Genomic DNA, 24,694 nt, shown 5'->3' with positions numbered 1-24,694 from the left:
CTGGGTTTATTGGCAGAATGAACCTATCCCTCATTCATTCCACAGAGGTTTACTAAGCACCTACTATATGCCAGGCATAATTCTAGGCCCTGGGAATACAGTGATCCTAACACTCTCAAAAAGAGAAGAAGTCAATGAAGTTCAAACATTCCATTTGCTTCTCCATGATCTTTCCATCCCTACTGTGAGGCCAATATATCTGGCTAGTGAAGCGGCTGTATCAGCCAGGGTCCTCAATCTCAAAAACAACGTAGTTTCTCAGTTCAGCAAATGAAACTGATTCTGGATAGTCTAAACAGAAAGAAAAAATTCATTATTTTTCTTTTTAATATATTTTTATTGAAGTATAGTCAGTTTACAATGTTGTGTCAATTTCTGGTATACAGCACAATGCTTCAGTCATACATGAACGTACATAGATTTGTTTTCGTATTCTTTTTCACTATAAGTTAAAACAAGATACTGAATATAGTCCCCCATGCTGTACAGTATGAACTTGTTGTTTATCTATAAAAAACTTATTTAAGAGAAGTTTAGACTCACTTGGAGAAGCAGCAAATCAGGGATGGATGCCAAGAACAATGCCTAAAATCAAGTAGCAGAGCTAATGTGGTCAGGACATTGCTTCCACTGCCAACTTCCACTATCCCTAGCCACTATCATCCAGCCACTGCAACACTGCTACCTCTACTGCTCTGGAAGCTCAACCTTGCTACATGCACCACCTCCACTACAGTCCCTGCTTCTCTGCATCACCAGCTCTTCAGAGTCAAAGTCCATCATGAGCAGATCAGACCAAAAGAAACTATGGTAAGCTGCAAAAGAGGCTGAAAGCAAATGTGTGGTATTTTAAGTGAAGAGATTCTTAATTATAGGAAAGTAATAAATATTCATGTTAGCTACTTTGGCATTATACTCAAAACATTGGATTCACCTAATTAATGCACTTAATCCAGATTCCATGTTCACCATAACCCTTATGATTAGGATTTAATGTTCCACATTGCTACCCAAAGACAGAAATGCACTGGTCATACCAACACAGGCATTCTTAAAGTTTTATATATCAGTCTCATGAAGTTAAGAGAGTTTGCTTGAAGAGATAAATATTCTCAGTATACTGCCAAAATTTGAACCTTCAAAAAATGATACACTAACAAACATTCATTAAACACTTCGTATATGCCAGATACTATTCTAAGCACTTTACATGTGTTAACTAATTTTTCATAACAACCTTCTAAGTTGAATACCATTCTCCCCATTTAACCTAAGAGGAAACTGAGACACAGAGAAGTTAAAGTAAACTTGCCTAAAAATACACAGCTAATAAAATGAGGAGTCACAGAATTTGAACCCAGATAGTGAGACTCCATATTATGTCAACTCCACAAAGTAAATCCACACCTACTGAAGGCTGCCATGTCTCTGGTGGGTTGCAGAATGGCAGGAAGACACAGTCCTATATCTTCCATTCTAAGGTTCCATCCTTGATTTAGTTAGGTACAGCTACAAAATCTAATTGGAAGAAAGATGGCTGTTCACAAAGGACAAGAATAGATGAAGGATCTAGGTGAGGCTTTGTCTGGCTTCCAGATTCTCCATCCATAGCTGCTGATAACATGAGTCTTTGCTGGACTTTGAGCTCAATTCTTATTATGCTATAACTTTTTATTTATATTCAGAAAAAATTTACACAAGCAATATATATTAAGAGAGTCATCTCCAAAGAGGGATGCACAAGACTTTCCAATGAAAGTACAGAAAGAAAAGTTAAGCCTCTTATTTTATCCTGCTTTTAATCTTAAAATATAAGAATTATGTTTTACCAATATTAAGTGTACAGACTAACAATGATGACCTCTCTGAATCTGTCTATAAGATGTTTCCATATCATTTGCCACATACAAGGTGTCCTGAGAAAAGAGTGGGCTTTCACAGTATTTGAGGGAAAACAGCAGTGTCTGCAGTCACTCATTCGCTTGCAGGATTCTATGACATTCACAGGTTCAAAAACAGGAAAACATATTTTACTACCTGTCTGACTAAATAAATTTATGAATTATGGTTCATATTTTTTCCCAACTAAACTAACCCTCACTACACAGATAAACAATTTTAAAGGATTCTTGGAAATAAGTAAACAAATATTAAAACCTATCCCCATGGATTGAAAATTATGTTAAAATTACATGTAAAAATGAATAATAAGAAAGTGACAGAGCTAACCTTTCTATTCCTAATATAAGCTCTCTTTCAGGTACATTACAGGTTAAAAACAACCTAATTAGTTCAAATAAGTTGGCCAAAATTTTTTCAAAATTATCAAAAAAACTACTTGAAGATGGATTTACATTAATTATTAATAATGAACTGCAACTAGAAAGCTATTAGAACTCATCAATGAATTTGGTAAAGTTGCAGGATATAAAATTAATATTCAGAAATCAGTTGCATTTCCATACACTAGCAATGGAATAGCAGGAAAAGAAATTAAGGAAACAGTATCATTTACCATCACACCAAAAAGAATAAAATACCTAAGAATAAACCTACCCAAGGAGGCAAAAGACCTGTACTCTAAAATTCTGAAGTTCATGTAACAAAATAAAGGACCAAGAACAGCTAGGGCATTCCTGAACAACAAGCTCATAGACCTATACTACCAAATATCAAAACCTATTGTAATGATAATTAAGACAGTGTGGTATCAACGTAAGGACACAAAAATGGCCAGTAGAATAAGAATAAAGTGCGGAAACAGACCCACACGTAACAGTCATCTGACTTAAAAAGGTGTCAGCACAGTACAGAAGAGAAAGAATGACATTTTCAATAAATAATGTCAGAGCAACTGGATATCCATATAGGGGGAAAATATACCTTGACTCACTACCTCACACCATACAGACAAAAATTAATTTTACATGGATTGCAGACCTAATGTAAAAGGTAAAATAATAAAGCTTTTAAATGAGAAATTAGGAGAATATGCTCATGATCTTGGAGCAGGCAAAGTGTTCTTGAGTAGGACACCCAAAGGGCTAAACATGAAGGAAAATTTTGATAAACTGAGAAAACATATAAGACAAAGGACTTGTATCCAGAATAGATGAAGAACTCCTACAAACTAATTAGAAAATGGCAAGCAATCCAATAGAAAAATGGGGGCAAAAAAACTTGAACAAACACTTCACAAAATAATAAATCCAGACTGTGTGTGTATGTGTGGATAGATAGATAGATAGATAGATAGATAGATAGATAGACATATTAATGAAAAGATGCTCTATTTCACTAGTCACTGGGGAAACACAAATTATAAACTACAATGTGATAACACTATATACCAACCAGAATGGCTAAAATGACAAAAATAAGGAAATACTAGATGTTGAAAAGGACGTAAAACAACCGGAACTCTCATACATAGCTTATAGGACTGTGTTTTAGTATCTCTTTGTGTATAATAAATAAACCAAAACTAAGTTGCTTAAAATAAACTTATTATCTCACAGTTTCTGACGGTCAGAGATCAGACAGTGGCTTAACTGGGTGGTTCTGGCTCAGATCTCTCCTCAGGGTTCATAAAGGCCCTGAAGACTTGACTGGTGCTAGAGGATCTGCTTCTGAGATGGTTCACTAACACTCCTAGCAAGTCAGTGCTCAGTGTTGTCAGGAAGCCTCAGTTCTTCTCCATGTGGGCTCTTCCATAGCCTGCTTGAGTGTCCTCACAATATATAGGTGGGCTTCCACCAGAATGAGTGATCTAACAGACAGTGAGACAACAGTAGTACCTTTTATGACCCAATCTCTGAAGTCATACACCATCACTTCCACTTTATTCTATTTGTTAGAATCAAGTTACTAGGGTCTAGCTTAGTCAGGGGGAGGGGAATTAGGTTCGACCACTTGATGGGAAGAATATCAAACAATTTGTGGACATATTTTAATGCCAAATACATTCACTTTGGCAAAGAATGTGGCAGTACCCAGTATGGAACACACTCCACGTGCTAACCTCCTCTTGCTCATGCTGTCTGATGAGCATGATGTTGCCAATGTAATAGATCACAGTGATATATTATGAGGTGGCCAGATAGTCCAGGTCTCTTCTGATTATATTATGACAAAGAAAAGAAGAGCAGAAGTGTTTATAACCTTGGGCAAAACTATGAAGATATAATGATATCTATTCCACATGAATGTTTTTAGTCTTTTTTTTTATAAGATAGAAAAGAATTCACCAGTCAATGCCCACATACCATATAAATCTGCTCTAGCAAAGATAACCATACCCATCACAGCAGTCATAAATGATACTACTAAGTTAAACTTGCTGAAATCTATGTTCTACAGAATCCATCCAGTTTTGCAGGGAAGGCAGACTAGGGAATTAAATGTAGACATAATGGGGATCACCACTCCTGGATTTTTAAGATACTTAAGGGCAGCACTAATCTCTACCACCCTTCACAGAATGTGATATTGGTTTTGATTCACTATCTTGGCCAGGGGAACAGGCAGCAATTTCAAAATCTTCCACTTGGCCTTCTCCACTATGATAGCTCTTATTGAACAGGTCAAGGATCTGATGAGGGTGCTATTCCAAAAGCTGAGTATGTCCATCCCAATTATACATTTAAGGATAGGTCTGTGGGATGATTCTACTTCTAAAAAGAATCATAAAAAAGTAATTAGATAAATATATATTAATATTATACTTAGCGAAAGAAGCCAGACATGATTCCATTTATATGAAATGTCTAGAATAGGCAAATCCATAGAGATAGAAAGTAGATTAGTGGCTACCAGGGACCAGGGAATAGGGAGTAACTGCTTAATGGGTAACAGGATTTCTTCTGGGAATGATGAAAATGTTGATGATGAGATAGTGGAGATGGTTGCATGAAATTGTTAAAAACCACTGAATTGTACAATTTAAAATGGCAAATTTTTGCAGATACTGACTGGTATATATAAAATAGATAAACAGATTTATACTGTATATCACAAGGAAATATATTCAATATCTTGTAATAGCTTACAGTGAAAAAGAATATGAAAATGAATATATGCATATCCATGTATGACTGAAGCATTTTGCTATACACCAGAAATTGACACATTGTAAAGTGACTATACTTCAATAAAAAAAAGTTCAAAAAATAATAAATTTTTTTTAAATGGAAAATTTTATCTTATGTGAATTTCATCTCAAAAAAAGTCTAACAGTTATTGGCTGCCTGATGATCTGGTTGGCATATAAGGGCCGCTTTCACCCTCATTCAATTCACAATACAGAATCCAGTCCTCGGTGCTATACATTCTAGAATATTGAGCCCTTGCAAAATGCTTAGAATACAAATGTATTTCATTACTCACATTAACCAATACAGTGTAAAGCCACTTCTTCCTGTTCTCTAGGAGTCCCTATTTAAATTTGAAAGGCTCATGGCTTCTTTTTTTTAAAAAGGCACAATTTGCTGTCTGAACTAAGCAAGCTCCTTGGCATCTTCAACCCCAGGCAATAATTGGCTCTGCTACTTACCTCACTCTCTCAGATTTGAAGGAAAATACAATCTCTTCCACATAAGGCCAGAAAGATAGGAAGAAAGGATTCAGGGACTATCACACCTCAAACAAATATTTATTGGATAAACTGTCTAGCAGTTTTCAAATTAAACTCTGCAGACCCCTCCTCCCACCCAGGTTCTTTGGCAATGTTTACTTCAAGCAGAGCAGCTCTACTCTGGTGGGTTTTAAATAGTGAAAACACACTTAAAAAAATTTAAATGGCTCAATTTTGTAGCAGATATCTATGAATTTTGCTGATTTGACTATCTCCCCACCTCCCAAAGCCTCTTTAAGTACATGCACCATGATCTTCCCTTAGAGAAGCACCCCTTCTCTGCTCTTAGTCCAACAATGGTTCCAGCGGAGCTGACCCTGATCCCTGCGTTCCATGAGTAGAATGTAACCCTGTTGGTCAATCAAAGTCCAGCATTCTTCTGGCCATAGTGATTACTCTAGGGTGGGCACATGGCCCAAGCCAAAATCATTCCCAGGACTGACAGCGTCATCAGGAAAGAAGTATTATCCTTCCAATAGTGGTTGCTTAGTTGGTATATTACACACCCAAAACTGATAACTATCTTTGCCACTACAGGGGTAGAGCCTGCCTAACACCAAAACAAAGAAAAGCAGAGCCCAGAGGAGAGAGATTAGGTCCAAATGACATCATTCAAGTCTCTGGATCTTGCTGCATCTAAAGGTAAATCTACTTCTAGACTTTTTAGTTTCTTCAGTCATAGGTCCCTCTCATAAGTCAGTCTGACCTATATTTCTGTCACTTGCAAAAGAGTCACAACAAATATAAAATTATTTGGAAAAAAATTGAAAAAATCCATCTGGTCAATAAACCTCAAGACTTTACTGTAAATCACAGTCAGGGAGAGAATTTAAATTTAAAAAAACAAAACAAACAAACAAAAAAACTCCCAGAAGACTTAGTCTTCTCCTTGACTCCATATTACATTCCTAAAAGTGCACAGTGTCTTTCAGTTTTCAGTGATAATCTTACCTGATCTCCAAAAACAAAACAACTCTGTGAAGTCAGCATTCACACTGTATATTTGAAGACATTGAGGCTCAGAGAGAAGTGACTAACCTGAAGTCATCCAATCTGAAATTAAGGCTTCTGTCTCCAAATTACATCTTTTTACTACTCATTACTGCTTTGCACAGTTCTCAGCAAGTCAATACACAAGTCTGGGAACCTGACTGGGCTCAGTACAGACTTGCTACCTGACAGCATTGTTCCCCTGACCCCAGGCAGCTTTACCATGTTTCAGTCATGCCTTGCCTTGTTCCTTTTCCACACAGCCTAGGATACAGATAAGTTTCTATAGCCCAGCATCCCACTGCCCAAACATAAGGATATGTCACTCAACTGACTGGCAACCGTGAAAGTCAGTAGCCTTACTCAAAGTAGCTCTAGAACTATCAAATGCACCTCAGTAGATAGGATCTGAGGAGGAAGAAATGTCTTCTAAGATGCACCTATGGTGAAAAGCTGCACTTCAGCCAATAGCTTCTAATACGACTTCTGTAACTATTGGGTCTGAAGACCCAAAAATCATTACTGACTAGGAAAACCCCAAAAGCATACATTCAAGAGTTTAAAAGTACACTAAGCTCACACAATGTACAAAAGTTAACTCAAATGGATCGATAACCCAAGAGCTAAAACCATAAAACTCTTAGAAGAAAACACAGGGATAATCTTCATTACCTTGGTTTTGGCAATGGATTCCTATATATGACACCAAAAGTATGCTCAACAAAAGAAAAAACACACAAATGAGAGTCCATAAAAATCAAAACCTACTGTGCACCAAAGGACATTATCAAGAAAGTGAAAAATCAATCTACAGAATGGGAAGGAATATCTGCAAATCATGTATCTGATTAAGGGTCTATTATCCAGAATATATAAAGAATTCTATTATTCAACAACAAAAAGACAAATCATCTAATTTTAAATGTTTGAGTGAGATAAACAAATTGTGGTTTTTTCCAGCCATAAAAAGGAACAAAGTTTTCTGACACATACTACAACAGAGATGAACCTTATGAACATTATGCTAAGTGAAATAAGCCAGACACAAAAGGATTCCACTTATATGAAATACCTAGAATAGGCAAATTCATGGGACAGAAAGTAGATTCTAATTTAACAGGGTCTAGGAGGAGGGGGAAATGGGGAGTTATTGCTTAATGGGTACAGAGTTTCTGTCTAGGATGATGAAAAAGTTTTGGAAACAGATAGCGGTGATGGTTGTTGCACAACAGTGTGAATGTTAATTGTTGCCACAGAATTATACACTTACAAATGGTTAAAATGGCTAACTTTATGCTATATATTGTACCACAATTTTTAAAACTTAAAAGAAAAAAGAACAACCTAACTGACACATACTACAAAATATTATGCTAAATTAAGGAAGCCAGACACAAAAAGCCACATACTGTATGACTCCATTTATATAACATATGCAGAATAGGTAATTCCATAAAGACAGAACACATGTTGATGGCTGCCAGGGGAGGGCAAAATTAGGAGAAACTGCGCAGTATGTAAGGTGTTTCACTCTGGAGTCATGGAAGTGTTTTGGAACTAGATGGAGGTAGTGGTTGTACAACATTGTGAATGTATAAATGCCACTGAATTGTTCAATTTAAAATGGTTAGGCTTAAAGACTTAAATATAAGACAAGACACAATAAATTGCCTAGAAGAAAACCTAGGCAGAACATTCTCTGACATAAATCTTAGCAATCTTCTCCTTGGTCAGTCTACCCAGGCAATAGAAATAAGAGCAAAAATAAACAAATGAGACTTAATTACACTTATAAGCTTTTGCCCAGTAAAGGAAACCATAAGCAAAACAAAATGACAACCTATGCAATAGAAGAAAGTATTTGTGAATGATGCAACTGACAAAGGCTTAATTTTCAGAATATATAAACAGCTCATACAACTTGATAACAAAAAACAAATAACCCCAATCCAAAAAATGGGCAGAGGACCTAAACAAGCAATTCTCCAATGAAGACATACAAATGGCCAATAGGCACATGAAAAATGCTCAATATCACTAATTATCAGAGAAATGCAAATCAAAACTACAATGAGGTATCACCTCACACCAGTCAGAATGGCCATCATTCAAAAGTCCATGAATGATAAATGCTGGAGAGGGTGTGGAGAAAGGGAACCCTGCTACACTGCTGGTGGGAATTTAGTTTGGTGCAGCCATTCTAGAAAACAGTATGGAGATTCCTCAAAAAACTGAAAACAGACCTACCATATGATCTAGCAATCCCACTTCTGGGTATATATCTGAAGGACCTAGAGATCATCATTCTAAGTGAAGTAAGCCAGAAAGAGAAAGAAAAATATCATGTGATATTACTCATGTTGAATTTTAAAAAAAAAAAGGAAGAAAGAAAGAAAGAAAAAAAAAGAGGTCATTAATGAACTCATCTGCAAAACAGAAACAGATTTGCAGACATAGTAAACAATCTTACAGTTACCAGGGAAAGGGGGTGGGAAGGGATAAATTTGGGAGTTTGAGATTTACAGATAGCCACTATATACAAAAATAGATTTAAAAAAAAGTTGCTGCTGTATAGCACAGGAAACTATGTGTAATATCTTATAATAACTTTTAATGAAAAAGAATATGAAAACAAACATACATATCTATACGCATGACAGGGGCATTGTGATGCACACCAGAAACTGATACATTGTAACTGACTGTACTTCAATTATAAATAAATAAGTAAATAAATAAATACATACATACATACATACATACATACATAAATAAATAAATTTTATTGCCCAAGAAAAAAGGTTAATTTTACATTATGTGATTTTCACCTCAATAAATGTTTTAAAAGTACAGGAGAGAATTCAAGGAATCATCCAGGAAGCAGGAATTGGGGCTAAGAGGCAAGGCAAGATATGGTCAGGAACCCAGTGAATAGTCTGACTAAGAAATTCTAGAACAGCAGCAAGAAGCCACTTAATGCTGCGGCACCCCAATGACTCCCTGCGTTAGTGAGGGTACAGGTAAAGCTGCTGAAACTAAGATACCTCCACCTACAGGAGATTAAACCAAAGAGAACTTTCTTTCTCTCTCATGTGATAGTTTAGCAGTAAGCAGTCTGGGGCTTAGAGTGGAACTTTGCCATCCTCACTCAACATAACACTTCCATGTCTGGGACCAAAAAGAGTGCTGTACTCTCACCATCTCCCAGCTAGCAGGAAGGACAAAGGGGCAAGAGAAGCACCCACCCACTCTTTTTAAGCACATGGCCCAGAAGTGGTAGATGCCCCACTTCCACTTAGATCCCACTGGTTAGAACTTAGACATGCAGCCACACTTAGTTGCAAAGTAAACTGGGCAGCTATGTGTCCTGCTAAAACTCCTATGTTCTATCATTTAAAAAAGGATGAGAGGGTCAGTGTTGGCAAAGACAATTAACAGTCACCACCATACTCACTTCAAATATCCTTTTATTATTATTATTATTAGTCTGATTAAACAAAGAACTTATTCCTAAGCCCAGCTACCTTAGGGTTTACAGTTATTGCTCAGTGGAACCTCCTGGCTAGGGTGGAATGAAAAGAAAACAAGTGTGAGACAGTTAAGGATTGATGCCTCCTGTTAGCCTCACTGCAGTAACCAATACCAACAGGGCCTATTATGTGACTGGGAATTTATGAATTTATGGTGTAGAAATAAATGTTTCTTTAAAAACAAAACAAACAAACAAACAAAACCAGTAAGAGCTATCTCTAGCAATATTGAGACAGGGTACAGAAAAAAACAAAGTAGGGCCCCTGTCTTTAAAAAACTCCCAACTGAATTGCTAAAGCATTACTGAAGAGAAAGAAAGAGGCTGGAGGAATAACTCTCCCAGACTTCAGACAATACTATAGAGCTACAGTCATCAAGACAGCATGGTATTGGTACCAAAACAGACATATGGACCAATGGAACAGAATAGAGAGCCCAGAAATGAACCCACAAACCTTTGGTCAACTAATCTTCGACAAAGGAGGCAAGAATATACAATGGAATAAAGACAGTCTCTTCAGCAAATGGTGTTGGGAAAACTGGACAGCAGCATGTAAAACAATGAAGCTAGAACACACCCTTACACCATATACAAAAATCAACTCAAAATGGATTAAAGACTTAAACATAAGACAAGATACAATAAGCCTCCTAGAGGAAAACATAGGCAAAACATTATCTGACATACATTTCAAAAATTTTCTCCTAGAAGAAATAAAAGCAAGAATAAACAAATGGGACCTAATGAAACTTACAAGCTTCTGCAGAGCAAAGGAAACCAGAAATAAAACAAGAAGAAAACCTACGGAATGGGAGAAAATTTTTGCAAGTGAAACCGACAAAGGCTTGATCTCCAAAATATATAAGCAGCTCATGTGACTCAATAAGGAAAAAATAAACAACCCAATCCAAAAATGGGCAGAAGACCTAAACGAGCAACTCTCCAAGGAAGAAATACAAATGATCAAAAAGCACATGAAAAAATGTTCAATATCACTAATTATCAGAGAAATGCAAATCAAAACTACAATGAGGTGTCACCTCACACCAGTCAGAATGGCCGTCATTCAAAAATCCAAAAATGACAAATGCTGGAGAGGCTGTGGAGAAAGGGGAACCCTCCTACACTGCTGGTGGGAATGCAGTTTGGTGCAGCCACTATGGAAAACAGTGTGGAGATTCCTCAAAAGACTAGGAATAGACTTACCATATGACCCAGGAATCCCACTCCTGGGCTTGTATCCAGAAGGAACCCTACTTCAGGATGACACCTGCACCCCAATGTTCATAGCAGCACTATTTACAATAGCCAAAACATGGAAACAGCCTAAATGTCCATCAACAGGTGACTAGATAAAGAAGATGTGGTATATTTATACAATGGAATACTACTCAGCCATAAAAACCGACAACATAATGCCATTTGCAGCAACATGGATGCTCCTAGAGAATGTCATTCTAAGTGAAGTAAGCCAGAAAGAGAAAGAAAAATACCATATGAGATCGCTCATATGTGGAATCTAAAAAACAAAAACAAAAACAAACAAACAAAAACAAAGCATAAATAGACTCATGGACAGAGAATACAGACTTGTGGTTACCAGGGGGGTGGAGGGTGGGAAGGGATAGGCTGGGATTTCAAAATTGTAGAATAGATAAACAAGATTACACTGTATAGCACAGGGAAATATACACAAAATGTTATGATAAATCACAGAGAAAAAAATGTGACAATGAGTGTGTATATGTCCATGAATGACTGAAAAATTGTGCTGAACACTGGAATTTGACACAACATTGTAAAATGATTATAAATCAATAAAAAATGTTAAAAAATAAAAAACAACTCCCAACTGTGTGGCAATCACACACAAAACAACACAATGCAGTGAGATAACTAACAGAGAGACATATCAAATATAATAGAAGAATAACATTGGAATGGACTGCCTGCCTATTGGAAGGGTGAACCAAGAAGGCTTCAAAAAAGTGGTAACAACTGGAGCTGAGTACAGAAGGATGAGGAGTTTACAAATAGAAAAGGTAGGAAAATATTCAAACAGAATGTAAAGTATGAGCAAAAACATAGATGTTTGCTGAAGAGACAATATGCAGGAGCCAGATTATGGAATGCAATGAACACCGGATTCAATCAAAAGTTTGGGTTTTATAATATGTAGGGAATGGGAAAGCGACAGAGACTTCTGAGCAGGGAAGAGCTGTGGTTAGGTTGACTTGCTAGAAAGATGACTATGGCACCCAACAGAAGAATGGCCAAAGAGAGGGCATGCCTTGGGCTCACATCCCTGCTACTATGTCTAGTTCCATCCTTGACTCTCCAGTACCACCAACAATAAGCCAAGCCCTTGCAGAAGAAAGGCAGTAACAGAACCCCAGGCCAAGTCCCACAAAGACTGAGGCAGGATGAGGTTCTTAGTTTTGTTTGCTTTTGTTTTTAAGCTTTTTTTTTAATTGAGGTGAAATATTAAACATTTTTAAATGAACAGTTCAGTAGCATTTAGTACATTCCCAAGGCTGTGCGACCACCAAGGTTCTCAGTTTTTTATAAGGTCCAGGAAAGCCTCTCTGATTTCACTGAAGTCAGGCTCCACCCACTCCTCAGGCATCTCTGCTCAGACTGGCATACCAGATACTTGTGGCTTTTAGCAAACATCTGCCTAGAGTCCCGTGGCTGCCATGCTCCCTTCTAGCCTTTTCTGACCTCAGTTCTCCTGGGAACACAGGGCAGAGTGACCAGAAGCAAATTTGACCATGTCTATCTCTTATTTAAAACTTTTCAGTGGCTCTGCATTGATTTCCCAAAGAATAAAGTTTCAAATCCTTAACATGACATACAAGGCTCTCTGCATTCTGGCATCTGCTTGTTCCCCAGCACCATCTGCTAAACATGTTGCCCTCAAATTCTTTCATCTCATTATGTTTCCCTTGCTAATTAAGACTGCTCCAACATGCTCTTTTCTTTCTCTCACCCTGGGAGTGGTGTTGTCACCCCCTTATTTTTTTCCTCTAGGCTTATCTTACCTTGGAGAAAGTTCTCATTCTATTTCCATTATTCCCTGGGAACAGTTCTGATACCAGTCTCATTTTACCCTGGGGACCACTCTGACCCACATTTCACTATTCAATGTTCTCTGGATACATCATGGACCATACCATACCACAGGATGACTTTTTTCCACCTCCTCCTCTTCTACTTCTGTCATGTTATTGAGATGAGCTTTACCCTGAATACAGCTGCTTCTGCTCCCCCCTGTCTGGGCCTCTTATACGCCCAGGGCCTCACCAGCTATCTCACCCCAAAGTCGCTGGTATGTGTACATACCAATTATTTAGAGTACACAGTCAAAATCATAGAGACAGAAAGTAGAATGGTGGTTTCCAGGGAATGGGGGCAGGGGGATTGGGGAGTTTTGTGTAAGTGGTATAGAGTTTCAGTTTTGCAAGATGAAAAGAGTTTTGGAGATGGATAGTAGTCATAGTTGCACAACATTATGAATGTATTTAATACCACTGAACTGTACACTTAGAAATGATTAATATGGTAAATTTCATGTTATGTGCATTTTACAATAAAAAAAAAAAACTGAGAAAAAAGGTACTGGTACTGGTACCCAGGACTCAGGAGAGAGACATACTATATCCCAGCCAGCTGAGGGGTCAGATCCTGACGTTATTCTCCCCAACCTTGTCTTCTGAAAGAATGACGTACCTCTATTAGGATGACATTTGAACCTGCCTCATTTTACCCTGGAGATATCTCTGACTCCAGCCTCATCTTCCTTTGGGAATAGCTCTGATCTAGGCCTTCCCAATCTCCACACCATAAAGAAGGTCACACTACAGTAAACTCTGGAGATCGTTTACACTCCAACTTTGGCTGACATTAAACCTCAGGACAGAAAAGTGAAATGAAGCAACTGGCTCAAAGTAAGTAACCTTAATGTTATTCCAAATTAGGGAAAGAAGTTCTTTCCTGGGGAGCAGAGGAAAAAAATTTCTAAATCATAAAACTCTCCTGACTTTGTGTATATACAATCCAAAGGTGTGTCAAATGGTGCACAGGAAGAGCTCACGCAAATACCTTTTTCCAAGTGTTTTAGGCTTTTAGGTGCAGCTGCATCACGAATATCAGGGTGTCCCCACGTGGGTGAGTGAACAATGCCTAATATGCCCATATCGGGCATTCAGACTTTGCCTTTCTGCTGGTTCCTAGGACTGTGGTTTAAACAATCCATTCAGAAGCAAAGCAGTAATATTTAGATTCCATTCTTTTATAATATTTTATTTGAGTTTGGCAAAGTGAAATAGACAGTCTTTACAATTTTCTAGCCAAGTAATCCTGGACATATAACTTTCCTCATTTGTCAAATGGGAATATCTTGCAGGGTTGTTGTGAAGAAAAGTAAACAAATACATATAAAGCGTCTAGCATTGTACCTGGCCCAAAATATTTCCCTCAGCTAATACTTACTAAGCATATGCTATGTGCCAGCCAGTGTTCTAGGCACTGAGGATTCAGCAATGAATAAAACTCACTGTTCTCATGGGAGTAGGGGGCAAGGTGGAGGCCTGACAAATAAATATGTCAGATGGTGATAAATGCTACAGAGAAAAACTAAGTAGAGAAGGGAGGTTAAGGTGTGCTATGGGAAAGGTTTGCTATTTTTAAATAGAATGATTAAAGAAAGCCTCACTGAAAAGATGACATTTGACCAAAATTGAAGGAAATGAGATAATAAGCCATGCAGAGGAGAAAGAGAGAAGAACAAATGCAAAGGAGGTAAGAGCATATCTATCTTGTCCAAAGAACAGTGAGGAAGTCAATGGGGCAGGGTGAGCAGGTGGAGAAGAGATGAGGACAAGCCAGGTAATGGGGAGCCATGTTACATGTCACTCTAAGGACTCTGGCTTGTTCTCTGAGGGATATGGAAGGCCATTAAATGATTTTGAGCTATATGGCTGGACTTAACGTTTTGAAAAGATTGCCCTGTCTGCTCTGTTTAGAACAAACTGTAGACAGACAAGGGTAAAGGCAGGGAAAACAATCAAGAGTCTATTACCTCTCCAGGCAAGAAATAATGGTAGCTTGGATGAAGGTGGTAGAAGCAGAAACTGTGAAAAATATCTAAATTTTGGATGGTTTCAAAGGTACAACCAGTAGGATCTGCTGACAGTCTGAATAAGTGTGAACTTCTAACATTAAAATGCCAATTAAACATCAAAATGTTAATTAAGGAGTTGGATATACAAGTCTAAAGTGCAGATGAGACTTCTGAGTTACATATACAAATTTGAGAGTTGTCAATGCACAGATGATAATTAAAACTATTAAAGTGGCTTTTTAATGCCATTTATTACTCAATAAATGAAGTACCCATTGAATAGTAATTGCTATTATAACCTCTTTGTTTTCTTAAGGTGCTAGAAATACTTGCCAACTCTTAACCATGAATACTTAAGTGCCTAACCTCTAATCCCATCCCCAATCTCTCAACTCCCTTCCCTCCTTTCAAACTTTCCATTAAAACACTAGATAAGTGGAAGCATTGTGGTGCTAAGTGGTAAAGGCACCAATTTTAGAGTTAGACAGAATTAAATTTGAATACTCCATCTTAGCCACTTACTAGTTCTATGACCTTTGCATCTCAATTTTCTTATCTGTAAGATGGGGCTAATAGCACCTGTGTTACAGGATTGTTGTAATGATAAGACATCCACTCATTTATTTGTGCAAGAAGTACCTCTTGAGCATTCTTTTCATGCCCAGGACTGTGTTTTGCACTAGAGTCATAGCAGTAAACAAGCACAGATACTGTCCTCATGAAGCTTATTGCCCAAGGGACATAATATTTCTAAAGGACCAGATGAAATTTTTAAATTTTAAAAAATCATCTAAATAAAATAAATACGTGACGAGCCTCACACAAGTGCCTGGGCAAATAGTAGGTGCTAAATAAATGACAGAACTTATTATTTTATAATTAAAGAATATAAATCTCATAGAACAATGGACTTTTACAATTGGAATAACATCTAGAAATCAAAAAGTCCCAATTCCCTCATTTAACAGATGAGCAGATTAACTTAACACCATAATAAATGTGCTCAGGACACCTCTTCAGTCAGGTTGTGTGCCAGATATATGGGATGCAGGGATGGGTAAAACACAGTCCCTACCTTATGTCAAGTAAATATGCAAGGTAACCTGCATGATCACTTAGACTGGAAATCATGTCTTCTGATTTGCAGTGTTTTGTTCCTTCCACCAATCCAAAATTATCCATTTCAAATAAAAATACTTATCAGGAAGAAGCCTACCACATGCCTTGTGCCAAAAACAGTGCCATCCCACAGTTTAGCAATTCCACACAGGTAGCTTGTCAGAAAGGATAAGCCCTTTGGACTTAGAGATGGATCCTTTCTTTCTCTGTAAATCGTCAATAAGAGGCAGAAACTGGGACCTCAGAGACCCTGGTAAGAAGTTATAGAAAGATGGAAAAAAATAAAGTGAAAGCCTCCAGTCATCCAAGTCACTGGCTAAGCAGAGAGAAGGCAGGGCTAGGCCAGACCAAGAGCCTTCTCCTACATGCCAGAGATTAGGTCATGTTGCCTCAAGGCCTGGACCAGTTTCAGAACTCTACCTTTGTCCCTCTGGCCCATCCAGCCCTACACTTCCAGGGCCCTCTTTTGAGTCTCAACATTGAACTTCTAAAAGAAAAGACAGCACTGTGGAGTAGAAAGAACACACCTTGCAGTTTCATGGACCTGGACTGAAACTTTGGCTCCACCACAAACTAGCTGTATACTTCTTAACTAGTCTTTTCCACATCTGGAAAACAGTGACAATACTTACTTCTGAGAGTCATGCCCAGCATTAGAATTGTGTCTAATGTTTAGATCTATCTAGAAAAATGCGTGGTGTACAGAGGTTACTCAATATATGGTGCTATCATTAATTAGTGAATGTCAGGGTCTCTTGTGTCTACCCCACACTCTTCCCAGTGGCTGCAGGCTTAGGCACAGCACCGCAGTTTCAGGCTCCCACAATAATATGGAATATTCAGAGAGCCATGGCACCATACTGGCCACCTTTCTGTATGTCTCGTCCTTCAGCCTACACCAGCTGAGGACCCAATTCCGCTCCCCCAACTTTGAAAAAACAAAATCTTTGAACTTGCCTCCCTTGGTTCCTCTTCAAAATAGTACCCTCTTTCTTTCCTTCTCTTATCACTATATCTCTCAAAAGAGAAGTCTGTACTAGCTGCCTCTAGGTCCTCACCTCACACTCGCTCCCTAAGCCACAGCAGTCTAGCTTCCGTCCCTACCCCTCCACTGAAACCGCCTTCACCACGTCACCAGTGACTCAGTAGCCTCATTGCAGGGCTCACCCTACTTGTTCTCAGCTGCAGTAAACATTCATGTCCTTTTAGAAACTCTTCTCATTCCTGGCTTCCCAGACAGCACTTTCTCCCACCACTCTGATCGCTCCTCCTCAGATGCCTACCCTAACTTTTCTGTCTACACTTATCAGAGTTCTTCTGAGCTCTATGCTCAACCTCTTTCCTTTCCCCATTTTATGGATTTTACTCAGGTGATTTCATCTATTTCCATGGTTTCCACTCTCACTGAGAAGTAGTCATTCCTATATCTATAACCCTACCTCTCTCAGGAGCTCTAAAACTCATGCCTTCTCCCCCAAGTATCAGATATTTTCTCCTGAATGTCACCCACAGGCATCACAAAACCAACATTAACTTCCCCAAACCAGATCTCCAGCCTGGATTCCATGTGTTAAAGCATTATAGTAATACCCAGACACCTAACATTTCTTCCCTCTTACTTCAGTCACACAATTTAAATCAACACCCATAATCACTGCCATGATTCCAGCCTCATCATTTGCTACTGCAACAGTCTTCTGGCTGGCTTCCCTGCCTCTGGTTTAATAGATTCATTCTAATTCTTCTAAGCACAGGTAGCAAAGAGATCTTTCTAAAACATCATTCTGACCATGCCATTCTCCAAATTAAATTATCTATAGTAAAGTTCAACTCCAACAGGGTTTAAGCTCTTTAGCATTCAGAATCCCTCCCAGGTAGCCCAACAGTCCAGCACAATGAACAGCTCAAAATTCCCTGAAAATGCCATGCACTTCCACACTCACAATGCCTAGAACGCATTTCAGCCCTCTCTGCCTGGCACACTTTTGGTCATCCTTAAATTTCCAGCTTAAACATCTCTGATGCCTTCCTTGACTCTCTCTTGCTAAGCATTTAGACTCTCCTTCCTGTCTCTCCCAGTATATTTAGTATGTTCCTCTATTGTAGCACTTGGGCACTATATTGAATATTCTTACTCATATGCTTATCTTCTCAGTAATCTGTGGATTGCTCAAAGACCACCTCACATCCCAGACCACTTGCCCAATCTCTCACAACAAGCAACCAGATCCATTATCAATTATGACAGGGAATACTCTACCCCCATAACAGGAGGGCAAACTCTAATGGCAACAGGAAGTCTTTGTAGGTTCAACTTCCTCTCTTGCAAATGCTTCCAGATGCTGCTTGGACTATGACCCCAGAGGAGTTATTCGTGACCTGATTCCTAGGGTGCCTCTGCCTGGAATTGCATGTTCAACAGGAATAGGAGAGCTTCCTGTAGAATAAAATTCTTTGGAAGATGATTTTTAAAATGGACTGAGATTATAGGTAGGACTGGCAACTACAAGGTCCATCTCAGGAAGTAATTTGTGAAATAACTTCAAGATCTTTCTACACTTTCAAAAGTAACTGAGATGATTACTACAACAAACTGTGGTGAGTATTCTTGCCTTTAATTCCAACCCCTTGGGAAACGCCCCTGCACCACACTACTTGCAACAAGTTGCTTCACTAGCCAGAAATCTGTAGTAGCTTCTCACTATATAACATGTATGATGGCCTAAAACTGTATAACATGGTGATTAAGAGCAACAACTCTGGAAAATATCACCTAGGCATGATCCTGACTTCATCATTTATTAACTATATGAGTTCAAGCAAGTTATTTAAGTTCTCCGGGCCTCAGTTTTCTCATCTTTCAAACAGGAAAATAATAGTACCGTCTTAGAGCTGGTATAAAGATTAAATACACTAATAATAAGAATTAAAATTTAAAAATAATTAAACAAGCTTAGCATTAAAAATGCTAACAGCAGTGCCTGGCACATGGAAAGAACTTGGTAAATTATACATAGACATATTCAGGACTACTTGGACTACTAAGATTACATTACTTTCCCCATCACAATAAATTTGTGGGAAGGTTACCCTGGATTCAGATCTAATTCTGTTTGACGTTAAAGCCTGGGTTGTTCCATCATTATACTATATTCCTTGATAGTTGTTTATTCTAAAAAATCTTTACTGAGCTGCAGATGAAATGCTAGGTACAATAGCTACAAGGAAGTATAAAATCTAGTAATCTCTGCCTTCGTGGAACTCAAAATTTGTTGATACTCATCGTATGACAGAGGGAATAGGGACAAAAGAATAGAGATGGAGAGAGGGATGGAGGGCCCCCTAATCATTATGGTAGGGGAAGTTGTTAGGGAAGGCTTCCCAGAGAAGCTACCTCAACTAGTCTTAGTGATGAAGGACACCAGCTCTGGGGGAATAGACCAGTTTCTACAGGAGGCCAGTTTCCAGTCTATCCAGTGAAGAGGTAGCAGAGAAAAGAGGGGCCTTTATCAGATACAGCATTTCCAGGAACCGACCACAGATGCTTTAGGAAGCACAAGATACGTTGGGTTGCTGCCAGACACAAAGTTACCTGATAGTTGCCCTCCTGGAAATAACTTGGCAGTTTTTATTTTGACAGAATCTTAGGGCTGAAAGGAATACTATGAAATCACTTAACTTAACCCCCCTACTTCATTGATGATAACAGGTCCTAAGAGAGCCTGGCTTCATTGTCCCCGTTTGAGCTGAATATGGAAGAAACACAGGTTAGACAATGATAATTGTAACAGTCGACAATTAACGAGAGTTTATTAAGTGTCAGGCAATCTGCTAAATGTTCAACTTGGATTATCTCATTTTAATTTTCACAACAGCCCTGTGAGGTGGATAATATAATTATTTCTATGTTAGAGATAAGGAAATAGGCTCAGAGAGTATAAGTAACTTGCCCACAGTATTACCAGCAAGTGATGGGACCCAGGCAGACCGACCCCAGGGCTCATGTCCTTTATTGCTAGACTAGTTAAAGTACCAACTTCTCTGTGAAGCTTCCCATGACAACTTTCCTTACCACAAAAAATTAGGGGGCCCTTAGCTCCCATTGCCCCATGCCTCTGTCTACCCTTTTGTCCCCATTCCCTCTGTCATAGCAGTGAGCATCACCAAATTATGAGTTCCATGAAGGCAGAGATACTAAATCTTACGCTTCCTTATATCCCTTCTACGTAGCATTGCATCTGCAGCTCAATAACGATTGTTTAGAATAAACCACTATAAAAGAATATAGCATAATGATAGAGAGACACAGACTTCAAGGTCAGACAGACTTAGATCTGAATCCTTCTTAGCTATATGATCCTGGCTGTCATTTAACCGCTCTGGAACTCAGAGTGATAAAATTTTTTTACCATTTAACTGTCTGACAAAACTAAGCTAAGCACCTTATACAATGACTCGCACATAAAAGTCATTCCATTTCACTTACCATCCTCCTCCTTTCCCTTGTCCTACATATATTGGTAGAAAGAGCACTAGTCTGAGAATCTAGAATCTAATCAGCTATAATCTTAGTTACTTCTCCTTTCTTCAATTTCCTCATCCACAACACACAGAACTGTTGGTTCAGAACAAATGAAATAAAATGTGCTTCAGTGGTTAAAAAGCACTGCACAGATGGAAGGAATCTTTGTCATTCCACCTATCCAGCTTTTAATCAGCCTTGAACCACACTGCATGCAAGTGTCTTGCAGCGCACATAAGAGTGATCTCTCATAGACCTAAAAACTATAAAAGGAGGGCGTATTTGCACTGTCACTAGGGGAAGGAGCCAGTCCTACTGAGGAACTGACGTAAGACACTGCCAAGCGGCTTTGCTCCAGCAGTCCCTAGCTAATTGAGGCCTCACTCCCTGCCCTGTCTGCCTGTGACCTCTGCAAAGGCTAGAGAACACCAAGTGCTCCACAGAAGCTCTTCTTTTGGCGAGAGTGACAAGGTATTGCCGGCTAAGCTATTGCTAAGAGGCTCCTGCCCTTGGCCTTCCTTAGAACCAAGCCAAAACAAGGAGCCCTCAGGCTGTCCTGAGGTTATCCGTTTAGGATTCCTAAGAGTTAACCCTAAATACAGCTACCAGGGCCCTGGGCCTGGAACATGTCAGATGTGACAACTGAAGCCCGACCAGCCAGGCCCTTTGGACAGACTAGAGAGTCTCCTTATGCTGTGGAATAAGGGGTAAGGATAAGAACCTGGTCTTCCCATTCTCAGATAAGAGTAAGTTAGTCTTAAATGCTCCCAAGGTCTTTTTTCAGGCTCTTCAGGCTGCCTAGGCCCCAGGGACTTAACCACTTCCTCTGATCCTTAAAGCAGAAATCCCACTCTGCTCCCTTAGGGCTCCCTCCCCCAAGCACAGCACTGTCAGTCCATCCATTTCACCCTCCATTAGTTAAAACGTATGGGCCCTTTTTGTTGTAAAGGTTTAACTGTTGGGTTGGGAAAGAAACAACACACATGAGGAAGTAAAGAAGGTCTAAAACGTCTTACAAGTTAGTTACGGTCACTGTCCCCTCTTTACAGTTCCTGGTTCCTGTTGTAAGCGTGCTCTCAGAGGGCAGCTACAATCCAATCGTTTTCAAACTTTATTTTAAACAATGTAACCCTCTTTTTCAAATGTAGTTCAAATTAAATCTAATTAGGAGGCTCAGTATCTAATTAGGTCTCTAATGTAATAATGGATCTAGGTAATAAACATCAATGGCTTCTAAAATCATTAGGCCAAAAGCTGATGGAAAATATTTTAAAGAGTAGATCAAGTTGACAACATTTGAACCTATTCTTCGATCCTAAAATTATAAAAAGAGAGAAAATCAGATATGGTTAAATATATTTTCAAGAAAATGAAAGGAAGAAAGGAAGAAAGAAAAAAGGAAAGAGAAAGAAAACAATTGAACTTGAATCTGATCAAGCCTCAAGATTCAACTACCAATTTACAGAGGATGTAGAAACATGTTAAATGCTACCACAGACAGATAATCAGCAAAATCCAGAAATTGGGAAACCCTTTAGGACAAATGACTCAGTTTCTTCAATACAAAATTACAAGGAAAAGAAAAGGAAGAGGAGGGGAAGCTATGGATTAGAAGAGACACAAGATTTAGATCAACCAATATGTAGACTTTCTTCGGATATTGATATGAACAAATCAACTTAAAAAAATTTCTGAGGCATTATGGCAAATTAAAACACTAACTGGTTGATGATATTAATGGATTATTATTATTTCTTTAAGCATGATAATGATATTTTGGCTGTGTTTTTAAATACAATTCTTCTAGAAATATATACTGAAATGTTTGTGAATGAAATGATATGTCTGGAATTTATTTCAAAATAATCCAAGGGGATGGGAGTTTAAAGATGAAACAAGATTAGCCATGAGTATGTAATTAGACATGTGGGTTCATTATCATGCCCTCTCTAGTTTTAAATATGTTTACATTTTTCCATAATAAAAAACATTTTTTTAAGTTAAAAAATAAGGTGAGTATGAAGGGGCTATGGTTGTGACATGTGAGAAAAGTCTAGAGCTTTTTCCAACGACTCATCTCTCCCACAGTGATTCCGAGGCACCTCTGGGAAGCTGTAGGACACCTAGAGACAGTTTGAAAACCACTGCTGCATTACAAGAAACAGAGATACCTGAGTAAGAGAACCTGGCTTCAAATCTTGGGTCTGCTGCCTTAATAGCAGCATGACTCCTTAAAGAAGTTACCCTCTGAGCTTCATCTTACTCTTGTGCAAACAGGACTACCTCCCAGGATAGCAATGAGTATCAAAGAAAATAGGGGATTGAAATCCTTTATATTCTAAAAGTATATATGATCATTATTATTAGGACCATTCAGGAGACTATTTGCCTTTTATTCTTTTTTTTAATTGATTTATAATCATTTTACAATGTTGTATCAAATTCCAGTGTAGAGCACAATTTTTCAGTTATACATGAACATACATATATTCATTGTCACATTTTTTTCTCTGTAAGCTACCATAAGATCTTGTATATAAGATCCCTGTGCTATACAGTATAATCTTGTTTATCTATTCTACAATTTTGAAATTCCAGTCTATCCCTTCCCACCCCCTACCCCCTTGAAAACCACAAGTTTGTATTCTATGTCTATAAGTCTATTTCTGTTTTGTATTTATGCTTTGGTTTTTTGTTTGTTTTTTTTTTTAAGATTCCACATATGAGCGATCTCATATGGTATTTTTCATTCTCTTCCTGGCTTACTTCACTTAGCATGACATTCTCCAGGAGCATCCATGTTGCTGCAAATGGCATTATGTTGTCGGTTTTATGGCTGAATAGTATTCCATTGTATAAATATACCACATCTCCTTTATCCAGTCATCTAATGTTCATAGCAGCACTATTCACAAAAGCCAAGACATGGAAACAGCCTAAACACCTTTTATTCTTGATAGCAAAGTTACTCAACCCCTACCCCAGCCCAGTCTTCATGCCAATCCCTTCCAATCCTCAGCAAACACATGTAAAATTCTATTAAGACATGAGAGGCAGCAGGAATTAAGATTCACTCTGTGGACAACCCCTCTGTGCCTGGCCAGCTTTAGTGGGTGCGTGTTTGGGGCATGGAGGGGAGACAGGTAATAGGAAAGTGCCCTAGACATTACCCAAAATTTACCTTCAGCCTAGACTCTTAGGATCTAGGTATCTGAATTACAAATCCTAAATGACAAAAAATAAGTAGAAGACACTTGTGAATTATAAGATATTTGGATTTTGATTACATACGAATAAATGTTATATTGTTAATTTTTTAAAAAGCACTTGTGGAGAAGGCCAACAATTAGGAGGAAAAAGTTTAGTGTTAATGACAGAGTTTAATTCCCTATTCCTGACTCAGAAATAATAGGCCTTATCCTTTTTATCAACACTTTATTTTCCTTTCACAGCCCCTCATGTTTTGAATGATTTTGTCTATAAACAAAATGCATTTATTGAGAAATAACTCAACATTCTTAGCTGTGTTTATTATCACTACTTTTTCTTTTCAAAATGCTGGTCCAGATTTTTAACCAACCGTATACAATTATCAGAACTTAACAGCAATATTATGAAATCACACACTTTTTCATTCTGGCTTTGATGCTAAATGAGCAAGAAAGTGAAAGTAAACATGTAGACCTTCAAGCACTGGGCCCCGCTACCAGCTGCTTATTTTGGCTCTGTACTTGTGTCCAAGGTCATTCACTCACTGGACAGGTTTATGTCCTATGA

The 24,694-nt window shown here is 38.3% G+C and overlaps 1 protein-coding gene across 4 annotated transcripts in view; it reads right to left on the bottom strand.

Annotated features, from left to right (window-relative positions):
• STIM1 (stromal interaction molecule 1) overlaps positions 1-24,694 on the bottom strand; it is a 171,362-nt gene that overhangs the window by 114,964 nt on the left and 31,704 nt on the right. Inside the window, exon 1 of one of the 4 annotated variants that reach the window (XM_072969347.1) lies at positions 3,517-3,725. The exons of the other annotated variants lie outside the window; for them this stretch is intronic. The gene's annotated coding sequence lies outside the window, so the exon portion shown is untranslated. Of the gene's footprint in view, positions 1-3,516; positions 3,726-24,694 lie in introns of those variants that run through there. 4 annotated transcript variants of the gene reach the window in all.

This window comes from Vicugna pacos, chromosome 10 (assembly GCF_048564905.1).
Source record: "Vicugna pacos chromosome 10, VicPac4, whole genome shotgun sequence".
Classification (NCBI taxonomy): Eukaryota; Metazoa; Chordata; class Mammalia; order Artiodactyla; family Camelidae; genus Vicugna; species Vicugna pacos.
The sequence above is the reverse complement of the archived record's forward strand: the minus strand, read 5'-3'. Positions and strand labels throughout refer to the sequence as shown.